The 13139-nt window shown below is 53.1% G+C and overlaps 1 protein-coding gene across 2 annotated transcripts in view; it reads left to right on the forward strand.

Annotated features, from left to right (window-relative positions):
- The first annotated feature begins 2711 nt into the window (after positions 1-2711).
- Positions 2712-13139, forward strand: part of ZC3H7A (zinc finger CCCH-type containing 7A) — a 36431-nt gene continuing 26003 nt past the window's right edge. Inside the window, exon 1 of one of the 2 annotated variants that reach the window (XM_047087097.1) lies at positions 2712-2726. The gene's annotated coding sequence lies outside the window, so the exon portion shown is untranslated. Of the gene's footprint in view, positions 2727-3289; positions 3762-13139 lie in introns of those variants that run through there. The other variant, XM_047087096.1, reaches the window with a different exon arrangement.

Consider the following 13139-nt stretch of genomic DNA (forward strand, 5'->3'; position numbering starts at 1 on the left):
AAGAAAACCAAGGGGACCAGAAAGAGTCCTATATACTGACTCCTAACACAGGCACGTAAGGAGGGCACACCCCCCACCCCCACCCCGTCATATCCAAGGGAAGTAAGGAGACTGAAAGCACAGACTGACGGAACACACCCTGGGAAAAACAAACCTATAGAAAAGGAATGGTGTCTCTTGAGAATCCACATCGTCGGGTCACAGGATGAAGTCCGACGGCTGGGCATTTGGGTCACCTGGATGGGCTCCGTGTCATCGCGAGGGTACTTCTGAGAGGAAGAAGAGAGCCGGAGAGGAGTCTGAGTCAGGCGTCCAGTTGCGGGGAGGCACCGGGGGCCCACGAACTCGGCCGGCGGCTCGAAGCTGGGAAGGGCGAGAGGATTCTCTCCTGCAGCCTCCCGAAGGAAACCAGGCCTGTCGGCACCTTGACGTTAGCCCGGGGAAGCCCATTTCGGTCTCCGGATTGTCAGACAATGAATGTGTCAAGCCGTTGAGTTTGTGGTGATTCGGTAGCAGCAGGTGCAGGCGACTGACACGAGCCCATTGAGTTCTTCCTCGTACTGGCAGAATAGCGTGCAACTTCCCGTGGCTTTTCGATGTCCTTCAGGGCCTGGCCCTTGCTCGGGTCGTCGCCCTGGTGCCCCGCCCAGCTGGCCGTGGTTTGGCCACCTGGCGATTTCAGGATCTTCCCACTTACATGTTTCCTTTTCTCTCCGTGCAGCCCGGCAGCTCGTGACTTCTTGTACATCCTTGTTGGAACGGAGACCTGACAGTCCTTCTTAGAGGACCCTTCGTTGAAGTCCCAGCCCCAGTCAGTGCTCCTTGCATGTTTCTGTCACAGCGCTTCCCTGGACGGATTTGCGTCCCCTCCGAATTCGTGTGTCTCTGTATCTGGGGATTAAGGCCTTTGCCGAGGTGATTAAGGTTAGGGTACAAGAGTGAGCCCTAAACCAGCAGGAGGGGCATCCTTATGACTCAGCAGGGACGCGTGTGCACGCAAGAAAGGCTACAAGGGGACACGGCGAGAAGGTGGATACCTGCAAGCCACGGGGAGTGCTCACAAAAACCAACCGTGCCATCACCTTTATTTTTAAATATTTATTTTTGAGAGAGAGAGAGAGAGAGAGAGAGACGGAGTGTGCAACTGGAAGAGGAGCAGAGAGAGAGGATCTGAAGGAGGCTCCGCGCTGACGGCAGAGAGCCTGACGTGGGGCTTGAACTCACTAACGGGGAGATCATGACCTGAGCGGAAGTTGGACGCTTAAGGGACGGGAGCCCCCCAGGCGCCCCCCCCCCCCCATACTATCTTCTTTATCTTGGACTTCCAACCTCCAGGACTGTGAGAAAATTAATTCTGGTTTTAAAACCTCCAGGCCTGTGGCCATTTTGTTAGGACAGCCCGCGCAGGCTAACACATCTGGTTTGTAAATCTATGTCCCCTTGGCGACCGTGAGAGCCACCTAGCTAGTCCGTCTGCTCTCTGCTCTGTCTTGTCCCTCCTTCGGCCTAGTCTCTGCACAGTAGCCCAAGAGAACTTTCCAGAATGTAAACCAAGGTTAGGCCCTCTGGATTCTGATTTGTCAAGGAACTCCCACACCACACAGAACACCACTTTCCCAATCGCGGCCCCTCTCTTCTTTCAGATCTTTCTCCCCTTACACCCACTCACCATATGTGCCTTTCCTGCTCCCCAGACACCAAGCTCCAGCCTCAGGGCCTTTGCACTTGTTCTCCCCTCCGCCTGGGGCATGCTCCCCATCTCCGCAGGGCTGTCACCTTCTGAGGCCTTTCCTCACTCAGCTCCCACCTTCGGTGTAGCCTTCCATCACGGTCACGTCACCTGGCCTCAGTGTCTTTGGTTTTCACTGGTCTAAACGGTCGACACCCCGCTCCCCATTCCATTCCTGGGTGGTAACTCTGCCTTGCCCGCGGTTGAGCCCCAGAGCACAGGGCAGGGCCTGGCCCCCAGGGGCACCTGGCTGTTACAAGTGGGGTGGGTGACGTGGCATTTGTCTGGCACCTGCAGGGCAGGGAGCCAGGCCCTCGGAGAGCCAGCACATGGAACGCGGCCTAGGCGGGCCTGGCATCCACAGCTGCCCCCTAGCGCTCCGCCTCTGGAAGACGGGGCGGGGGGCGGGGTACAATATGGTTGCTCCACGGTCCCCCAGTTTCCATTCGCAGAGTAGGAAGCACCGGAGGCGGGCTTGCCAAGGGTGTCGGGGAGCCCTCCCGATCCCCGAAAGTGGGTCAGTTCCCGGCCGGGCGCCGCGCTAAGTCCCCGCTGCTCCGCACACGCGGCGCCCGGAAATGTGAACGTGCGTCAGCCAGCGGTCGGCTCTCGGGCCCAGCGAGCGCTCCACCGGCTCCGGCCGCGGCCGCAGCCCGCCGCGCCCCGCGCGTCCCTCCCCGGGGCCGCCGGGGCCGCCGGGGCCGCCGCCGCCGCCGCCGCCGCCGCCCGGCCCGACGTGGCGCCGCCGCCCCCGGCAACGACGCTCGCGGGCGCAGCCAATGGCGGCTTGTGCCGGGAGCCGGGCGCGGCCTCCCGCCGCCAGAGGGCGCCGCGCGGGCGCAGCGGAGCCGCCGCTGCCGCCGCCGCCGGTCGCGGAGGGAAGCTGCGAGCGAGCGAGCGCCCAGGCCTCCGTCGCCGCCGCCGCCGTCGCCGCCGCCGCCGCCCGCTCCGCCGCGCGCCGCTGTCCGCCCGCCGGCCGGCGCGGCCGTCCCCGCAGGTAGGGGGGCGCCGCCGGGCCCTCGCGCGCCCCCGGCCCGGCCCGCGCCGCCGCCCCTCCCCCGCCGGGCGCCCCCGCCCGGCGCGCGCCCGCCGCCGCCTCGTGCTCGCGCGCGGCCGTTAACGGACGCCGGGCGGGGGAGGGGCGGCGGCGCGGAGGGGCGCGGGCAGCGGCGGCGGAGCGGGGGTGCGGGAGGGGGGGTGGGGATCGCGGCCCCCCGGGGTGGGAAGGGCGGAGCGCGCGCCGCCAGCCGGGCCCGGCTGCTCGCGGCGGACGCGGGCGGGCCGGGTCCCGGGGTCCCTTCCTCCCCCCTTCCTCTCCACTTGCCCTCGGGGCGGCGGGGGGACCCCCCCCCCGGGGGCGCGTCTGCGGGACGGGGGCGCGAAGGGCTGCGGCTCGCTGCCCTCCGCGCCCGCATGCGTTTCCGCTGGCTCCGCACCTCCTCTCGCCTTGCTTACCCCCCTCCCCCACCAGCAGTGTGTTTTCATCATTTGTGTATGTCTGCTGACCGTGGGTCCCCTAATTGAGGATTTCGGGTTTGGGGGGCGGGAAGGATGCGCGCAGAGTGCGTGGCTCGTTGATTTCATCCCCCCCCCCCCCCCCCCGCGCCGTCCCTCTTTTCTTTTGCGCCGGGCGCACATCTAGGACCCGCGGCGAATGGTTTCCTGTCTTTACCGGGGATGCGGACACCGCCGGGCTTTAGGTTTCTTTCCCCCACCCTTAAGGAATGGAGACCTGTCAGTTCTCATTAGCGCGCATTCACGGTTGGGGACGGTCATCGCAGGGGTGTGGTCAAGCAGCGAAGCGCCGGCTGGGCCCGAGAGTTTGCGCCTGCGCCGGGGTTGGGGAATTTGTCGTGCTCGGGCATTCCACCCCCCCCCCCCCCCCGTCCCCCAGTGTTTAGAGATCAGAGGGGGCACCCTCGCTTAGGGATTGAGAGAGCGGGGATCTGCTTGACATTAGACCTGCACGGCCCTGGAGGGTGGCCGCTGGCCTCTCGGGACTGTGGAGCACTTGGTGTGTGGCTAGACCCAGGTGAGATATGCTCAGGGTGAAAAATACATACGTGGTTTTTTAAACACTTGGTATGGCGGGGGGGGGGGGAAAGGTTATCACATTTATAATTTTTGTGTGTGTGTAAGTAATACACATCAAGATGATATTTTGAACACAATTGGGTTAATTAAAAGCGTTAAAATAATTCCCTCCAGTATCCTTCCACTTTTGTTTAACGTGGCACCTTGGAAATTTGAAATTACATATGTGGCTCACATTGTATTTCTATTGGACCGCGCTCAAACAGAGCATCTGAGTGGGGGCAGGTTGGCTGGGAGCCTGTGCCCTCTGCTTATCTTTCCCTGCTTCTCTGATGGCATGTGGCCTCCTGTCCCCTAGGCTCTCAAGGAGGCCCTGCCTCTTCCTTCTTCCCCTGAGCTGAACTGAACCGTGGAGCTGATTGCAAATGAGGATCTTGTCCTAATTTGCAGAATAGTTCAAGTTATTAGAATTTTCTTTGTTGAAAGATGTTCACTCTGTGCTGTCTCTTGGAGTCTGGAAACGGTTATGTTAGGTTCGAATCAGAATTAGATGGTGAGTTGTCGAGGCTCAGTATTACCAGTATTTATGTGCATACTGTAGAGAGCATGTTAATTTTCAGGGCCTCTGCCCCTGAAATGAACTGGAAAGCCCATGCCTTCCTTTGAGTTATTGTGACTTTTGCCTGGGGGCTCATCATTGCTCTCGTGAAGTATCCAGTAGAATAGTCACTCTTCCAAGAAGATGGTAGAACATCTGTGATGTTGCCCTATCTGGGTCTGTAGTCTCTCAAGGTTACATTGTAGCCGTATGCTTTTATAAGTTTACCAAACTAACTGTTGCAAGACAGGCTTGACAGTAATGTTACTTTGAAACTACTTTTTGTTTGTGTATGCCCTTACACACCGGAGGCGGGAGTCTGAGGATAGAATTTAATCCAGAGTGGTATTACCATCTTTCACTTGAAATTTAGGAATACCTTTTTAGGCAAAAATACCAGCACTGTGCCGTATACCGTCGGACCACTTTCTCTTCCTGTGTGTATCTTGTAGGACTGTTTAATATTCAGTCTTTGCGTATAAAGATATTATGGTGTGGGTGGAGCATATTTCCATATGCAAAGTTTCCCTGGACTGGTATTTTAACCCTCTGTGTGCATTGCATTCCCCGGAAACCCTCTGCGTTGTCTAAGTTTCTTCAAATGATGTTCTTTGAGCATGTCGGGGTGTGTGTGTGTGTGTACAGGGTGTGTTTATTCTGTTCGCCTTGAGTGGCTTTGAAATGCCCACCTGTCTGTCAGAGCTGTGTTTGTTTTTCAGAGCCCAGCCCAGGGCTGACTTAGACTGCTCGCCCTCCTCCTGGCGTCCCTGGCACTTACAGTGCAGAATAGGGTGCTGGATCAGGATTCGGGCTTGGAGCCAGACTGTCTGGCTCTGAAATCCAGCTCAGCCACTTCCTAGCCATGATCGTGCACTGCTTGCGTCACTTGTCTGTGCTTCGGTTTCCTCCTAGTACCTATCCCTTAAGACTATCACGGGATTAAATGATTTAATACATGCCAAGCGCTTAGGACGATGCTTGGCATCCAGTAAGAGCGCTAAGTGTTAGCTATTGTATCTGTCTATACAACATGTTGCAATCAAATTTCACTTGCCTCCGTGTCTTGTGCTAATGGGAGCTAGTTTCTTAAGTTACCTTGTGTCATGGGCAGGAATACACAGCCGGTTGCTAGCCTGGAACATGGTGAGTATAATCAGTTTCACGTAAAGCAGGCACTGAGTATGTACTTAAGGAATTATAATGAAGATCAGGGGTACCTTTCCTCCTTACATAAAAGGTCAGAATGAGTAACATTTAAGACCAGCTGATAAGCAGAAGATAATGTTCCAGCTCGCAAAATTTTAGATGATTTAATGACATTTACATTTAATTGGGCTTCTTGCTTTGCAGTGTACTCTTCAGAGCCCTCCCACTCCATTTCCCTTTCACGTTGGGAGAAGACAGCGCGTCTGACTTGCTCCCCACCCCGGTTGGTGATGAAGGAAACCCATCCCTGCACTACTTCCTGGGTCGCTTGTGGTCTTTCTCTGTGGCTGTCTCAGGTGGATCCCCGCGTTGTCGATTGTCTCCCCACCTTGTGCCCCTAAAGGGTCCAGGCAGGGTCCACCAGGGCCCAGTCTGCCCGCCTGGTCATTTCCTCCCTGGCACCCCCTCCCCCCCCCCACTCTGTCGTGCTTGCCTTTTCATGAACAGTTGTAACAGGCGTTAGCTCTTGCGCCTCTGAACTTTGTGTGAAGCATTCTCTCCACGCTTGGCCACTTCATTCGTTCTTCCATTCAAATATGCATCGACCTGGACCCAGATGTTGGAATGCGGTCAGGACTAAGACGAGGTAGCTGTGGAAGTCAAGAGCACAGTGAGAGTGAGGTGGGGCAACCACTTAGGGGGCACGGCAGGGAAGGTCTCGAAAGGTGATATTTAAACCAAGATTCCCGGAAGGAGGGACCAGCTCTGGGGTCCCTCTGGGAAGTGTGTTATGGGCGGGGGGAGGGGCTAGCGCGCAGTGCCCAGGGGGCGGAGCCCCGCACTCCTGCACACCCGCGGAGGCGGGAGGCGGGGCGGGAGCACAGCCAGCCTGCTGCGCCTGCGTGGGGGCGGGGCGGAGGCAAGAGCTTGGGACTGTCCTCCTCGGTCTGAGAGGTCAGGGTGAGGACTCTGGGTTTTACTCTAAGTGCTGGGATTTAGAGCGTGGCTGTAATAGCTGGTGGACGTTTTCAGTTTAGTGTGGGAAGTGGGTGGGGGAGGGACAGGGGGAGGACCGGAAGCTTAGAGGGGAGGCAGGGACAGGAGGCCGCTGCCACATCGCGTCACTCGAGATGGTGTGACCGGGCCAGGGGGTGCGGGGGAGCTCGTGGGAAGTGGTCAGAGTCGGGGTGCCCTGTGCATAGTCTGCAGTGTCGCCGGTGGGCTTCATCAGCAGGGTGATGGATGTGGGTGTGGGGGAAAGAAGGGCGTGATGCCAGGTCTCTGGGTCTGGTTTGAGCAGGTGGCTAGCAGGTGGTTTCAGGACTTTTGAAAAGGTAAGAGCGGGCAGAGGGATAGGATTGGCAGGAGAGGCTGGGGTTAGGACCCTTTAAGTTGGAAATGCTGAGTAAAAATCACGGGCAGCCCAGAATTTTGTATGCATAGCAGTGTAGACTAGATGGCCTTTTTGTAAACAGTGAAGGAATATATATATATTCCTACATCACTGCTTACAGTCAACTGGTAGATCCCATTAAAATGTTTGTTTACTTTTTTTAATTTTTAAAAAATCGAAAACAATTTTAGTTTTTAAAAAATTAAAAACAATTTTTAAATTTTTAAAAATGCTTATTTTTGAGAGAACATGAGCCCGGGGGAGGGTCAGAGAGAGAGGGAGACACGGAATCCGAAGCAGGCCCCAGGCTCCGAGCTGTCAGCACAGAGCCCGATGTGGGGCTTGAACCCACAAACTGCGAGATCATGACCTGAGCCGAAGTCAGACCCTTAACCAGCTGAGCCACCCAGGTGCCCCTCCCCAAATTAAAACAAAACAAAACAAAACCAAGAGTACTAGGAGAACACCCAGAGAATTATTTTACAGTTTCAAAGTATGTCAAAATCCAGGTGCCATTAAGGAAAATATTGGTAATTTCAGCTACTTAGAGATAGAAGCTTCTGCTGTCAAAAAGTACCATAACTGAAGCCAAAGGATTGATACGAAGTTGGGGAAAATAGTCCCAGCGTCACAGAAGACTGCTTTCGTCAACATACGAAGTGCCTTCCTGAATGAGAAAAGCTCAGCCTGGAAGGAAAATGGGCAAAGGACACGAACAGACAGTTTACGGAGAAGGACGAACCGGCGACTCTGAAACTTGAAGGGCTGTGCAGCCTTACGGGTGACAGAAGGGCCCAGACAAAACCTCGTCACATTGTCTCCCCATTGTCACATGCTTGTCCCTTCCCCGGTTGGCACTAGTGGAGTGAACCGCGAGGGAACCGCGTGCCAAAATGGGGACCCTCAGGCCTTGTTGGTGGCAGGGTGGTGTCACACGTGGGCAGGAGCAGGTAGAGTAGACGGAAGACACGCTCCCTTCAGCCCGTGGACGTCCTCTGAAGACGGACCTCTGTGAAATGCCCTGGGTCCCTGGTGAGCTTCAGAGACTGGAAGCCACCAGAACGTGCGTCTCTGGTGGCCTGCAGCCATTTCGCGGATCGCGGCCGGTCAAGCCGCTTCACGTGTCCTGTCGGGGAGTGACCTTTGAGGTTAGGTACTGGGAGAAAAAAAGCAGGGTGCAGACACGTCAGGAGCCTCAGTTTGTACAAAAGATAACATAGGCACAAGATGCTTGTAACTTTTTATTTTGAAATGATTATAAGCTCGCAGGAAATTGCCCGATGGGTACGTAGAGCCTCCCACGAAGCCTCCCTTCGTCCACTTCCCCCAGTGGTGCCAGGAAGCTGGTGTTAGTGGAGTACCGTTAACCAGACTGCGGGCGCTTACTCTTGCCGGGTTTTTTGACATGCACCTGGGTGTGTGTGTGTGCGCGTGTGTGCGCACGCGTGTGCGCGATGTTATCCCAGGTGTAGATTCACGTAATCACCACCGCAGTCAACACAGTTGAGACACACTATTCCGCAGAGTTCCTCTGGCAGGACACAGAAGAGCCCAGTAACACAATGGGTGGTTGTCCTCGGGAAGGGCGGGTGGGTGCTGAGTGACAGGAGAGGAGACCATCCTTTTTTTCCTCCGTCCTGATATTAAAATCTTGCCTTTTAAGCTATGCGATGTAGGGGCCCCTGGGTGGCTCAGTCGGTTAAGCGCCCGACTTCTGGTGTCAGCTCAGGTCATGGTCTTGTGGTTGGTGGGTTCGAGCCCCTTGTTGGGCTCTGTGCTGACAGTGCAGTGTGCTTGAGATTCTCTTTCTTTCTCTGTCCCTCCCCGCTCGCTCTCAAAAAATAAACATTAAACACTATTAAATAAAGAGTCCGTGATGCCTGTGAGCTGTCTAGTAGAACCATCAGAACGGCAGGTAGGCGGTCTCCAGCCTTGGGCCATGTGGGATGTCCCAGAGCTGAGCGTGTGGCTGGGGGAGGGAAGGAGCTCCAGTGAAGCCCCAGGGCTCGCACGTTTAGAGACCAGCTGGACAGAGCCCCAGGCTCAAGGACGGAGTGTGCACCTGTTGTGTGCTGCTGAGTTAGGATGAGATAGGGGGCCGTTGGGTGAACTTGATCACGTTCTTCCTCACTTTAAAATTGATGCCAGATTTTTTTTTAAATTTTTTTTTAACGTTTATTTATTTTTGAGACAGAGAGAGACAGAGCATGAACAGGGGAGGGTCAGAGAGAGGGAGACACAGAATCTGAGACAGGCTCCAGGCTCTGAGCTGTCAGCACAGAGCCCGACGCGGGGCTTGAACTCACTGACCGTGAGATCATGACCTGAGCCGAAGTTGGCCACTTAACCTACTGAGCCACCCAGGCGCCCCAAATTGATGCCAGATTTTAACTGGGTCCCCAAATAAGATGATGTTTCAAGCGTTTATCTTTTCTTTCTTTCAAAGTGGGAAGTGGGAGGGTGCAACTAATCTGTGGTGGAAGAAAGTCAGAACAGTGATTGCCAGGGGGTAAGGGTGGGGCAGGGATTGGCTGAGGGAACTATCTGGACTGACCGTAATGGTGAACTCAAGACTGGGGTCTGGGTTACAGGAGTGTGATGTTTGTCAAATCCTCCCTTACAATTTGTGCATTTTATGGGGAAAAAGGTTTCGTGCATATGGCCTTAAGAAAACCCATAAATCTTGAAACCTAAGTAATGATACATATTCTGAAGCGTTTATTGATGAATTGTAATTGATGTCTGGCACTTTGCAGTTCATCAAAATAATAAGGTGCATTGATGGATGGACAGAGGGATGGGCGGATGGATAAAGATGGGTCCATGTACTAGGTGTTTATCCAAGGGGGACAGGAGTGGTGATTCTAAGGGCCACATGCACCCCAGTGTTTATAGCCAATAGCCAAAGTATGGAAAGAGCCCCAATGTCCATCGATGAATGAATGGATGAAGAAGATGTGATATATGTATACAATGGAGTATTACTCGGCATTCAAAAAGAATGAAATCTTGCCATTTGCAACTACGTGGATGGAACCGGAGGGAATTATGCTAAGCGAAACTAGTCAGAGAAAGCCACATATCATATGACTTCACTCATATGAGGACTTTAAGACACAGAACAGATGAACACAAGGGAAGGGAGGTAAAAATAATATAAAAACAGGGAGGGGGACAAAACAGAAGAGACCCTTAAACATGGAGAACAAACAGAGGATTACTGGAGGGGTGGTGGGAAGGGGGATGGGGTAAATGGGTAAGGGGCATTAAGGAATCTCCTGAAATCATTGTGGAAATAAATTATTAAAAATAAATAAAATCCATTAATAAATATTTTCAAATTAAAAGAGAAAGGTGGGCAGATGTGATAAACAGCAAAACATTAATTGTAGACCATAGATAGGTATACAGTGTTCACTGAGAAAGATTTTTAACTTGGGGGCAAAACTACAAGAACATGAAATTCTCCTTCCTACTGTATTTGATTCTCCCCTGATTATCCGTTCCCAAATCTTTAAACATGGAAAGGAGAGGTGGTTCATGCTATTAAAAGAGCCTGCGTCTTATTTCCTCTTAATCACCTACTTGAGTTGTCAGCTCTTTGCCACATGCCCTTTGTCCTTAAGAGGTTGAGGTTCAAGGTTTTCTGGCACTTTCTGGGGAAATGGCTCTAAGGCTATTAACTTAGTGGATTATCATTACCTGAGAGTCCCTTCTGTGCCAGCAGATTTGCCTTTTGAGTGAACCTCAAACTAATTCCTCACCTTGCCTGTGCAGGGGTTGGGAGAAAGGTGACTAATCATTGAGGACAGGCAAGAATTCTTGCTTTGGGTAACCCTTTCCTTGTCCCCGTCTTTCAGGCCTGACTGCCATGACACCCCCAAGTGCCCTTCTGGGTGCCTTTGGGCAGTCGGTTCTGGCTCTACATCGGCCCCATCTTACATAAAATAGGAAGAAGGCTTGGTGGTCCCTTAAGTCGTCTTTCCAAGGAAGGGGTCAGAGGCTATGTGGATTTCTAAAAAATACTTCAAATTTTTTCTCAGTGGTAATTCACGTTCAGCGTTCAGGAAGAAGTTTTAAAGGTAGGTGTGCAGGGGCGCCTGGGTGGCGCAGTCGGTTAAGCGTCCGACTTCAGCCAGGTCACAATCTCGCGGTCCGTGAGTTTGAGCCCCGCGTCGGGCTCTGGGCTGATGGCTCAGAGCCTGGAGCCTGTTTCCGGTTCTGTGTCTCCCTCTCTCTCTGCCCCTCCCCCGTTCATGCTCTGTCTCTCTCTGTCCCAAAAATAAATAAACGTTGAAAAAAAAAAAAATTAAAAAAAAAATAAAGGTAGGTGTGCAGTGCAAAGGCCCTTCTCACCACGCCCTGAGCCCCCGGGTTTCTGCCATTGCTGTGGTTTTCTGAGATTCCCTCTGGAGCTGTTGCGAGGATGTACAAGGAAATATGAATAGACAGCCTCCCCCGACCCTTTCTCTAAACAGAACAGGGTCCTATTGTGGATACCGCACCTTTACTTGGTCTTTTTTTTCCAATACAGTCCATGTCCTTCTTGATAGACATTGGGTACGTTTTTGGTCTTTTTCTCTTACAAATAGCACCTCCTTAAATACCTTTGTACATCCAAGTATGATTTAACTTTTTTTTGTTGTTGTTAAGGAAATGGTCGGACGAGTTCAAGTGGAAGATTAGAAAGGCCCCCCCCCCCCCACACCTCCCCATCACATGTTAGGACAGTGGTCCGTGTTTTTGGCGGTCTTGTTTCATTTCTACCCATTCATCCCCCTCTAAGCTAGACTGTCTGAAACACAAATTCCAGAAATAATGACATCTCGCTTCAGCATCCTGGGCTTTGTACCCTTTTTATTTTGAAACATTTCAGACGTTGACAAAGTACAGAGATTCCCTGTATTGGTCACTAGTTTTGGGAACATTCAGCTGTTTCACCCCCTCCAGCCCCCTTTTGTTTTTGTTTGCTGGAATATTTCGTGGCAAATCTTGGATAGATCATTTCACATGTAAACACTTCAGTAAAGTAACAACTTTTATTATTAAGCATTTTTTTAGAATTATTTTATTTTTGAGAGAGAGAGAGAGAGGGATCGAGCATGAGTGTGAGTGGGGGAGGAGCAGAGAGAGAGAGAGTCCACAGCAGGCTCTCTGCACTGTCAGCACAGAGCCCAACATGGGGCTCGAACTCACAAACTGTGAGATCAGGACCTGAGCTGCAGTCAAGAGTTGGACGTTCAACTGAGTCACCCAGGTGCCCCAGGAAAGTCAACAACTTTGAGATTAGAAGATTGAAACCTGTAGAACTACAGTTTTTAAAAGATGGAAAAAAAATGATCACCAGTTACCAGCCTCCGGGGCCTTTCAACCCTTGTCCCCACCTCTACACTTTGAAAAAGGTAGATTCTATAATAAAACTATGAACGTCAAGCAATAATGAAACTAGAACATTTGAGCTTGAAACCTGGGTGCAAGTTCCCCGTCCGTCATGCGCGTTCAAAGACACGGTTTGTGTGGTAAGATGTCCTCTTAGGTTTAGAGCCCAGCGCTCATCTTGGAGGGATGATGTGCCCCCTCCCCGTCCCTGCCAGGGGACACACAACAAAGCCTGGAGGAATTTTTGGTTGTCACAACTGGGGGAAGGGGCGTTACTGGCATCTCGTGGGTGGAGGCCAGGGGCGTATCGTGCACAGCGCGGGCCCCTAGAGTCAAGGACTGTCTGGCCCGAGCTGCTGAGGTCGCCAAACCCTGGTTGAGGACACTGGGAGATGGTGTTTTATCATGGATCTCTTCCCTGTGGTTTTCCTTTAACTTGCTGGGAATTGCTTCGTGAACATTGATGGGGGCGGGCCAGTGGGGGGGGGGGGGGTGCAGATCCCAACGGCACTGTTTTGTGTTGACATTTGCCACTGTTATGTGGAAGGTGAACCCTTACCTTCTCGAGAATTCCAACCGAATGATTTCATTTAGATTTTTCATTCTATCAGTTGAATCAGCAAGGATTATTTCAGAAGTTTGTGTAACGTGTGTGAGGTTTCGGCTCTGCTCACCAGGAAGTCAGACTCCCTCGGAGGCGAGCGGATGTGAAACCTTTTCACTTCTGGAGAGCTTCCAGAAGCGAAACAAGGCCAGGACTGTTCCAGTGCAGCATATGCGTGCGTGCGTGTGTGCGTGCGTGCGTGCATGCATATAGACACGGAAGAAACGAAACCTGTAGCCCAAGGGGTGGGGGGAGA

This window comes from Lynx rufus, unplaced genomic scaffold, assembly GCF_022079265.1.
Source record: "Lynx rufus isolate CCGP_SWC_20201006 ecotype Redwood Valley unplaced genomic scaffold, mLynRuf1.p SCAF_23, whole genome shotgun sequence".
NCBI classification, from domain to species: Eukaryota; Metazoa; Chordata; class Mammalia; order Carnivora; family Felidae; genus Lynx; species Lynx rufus.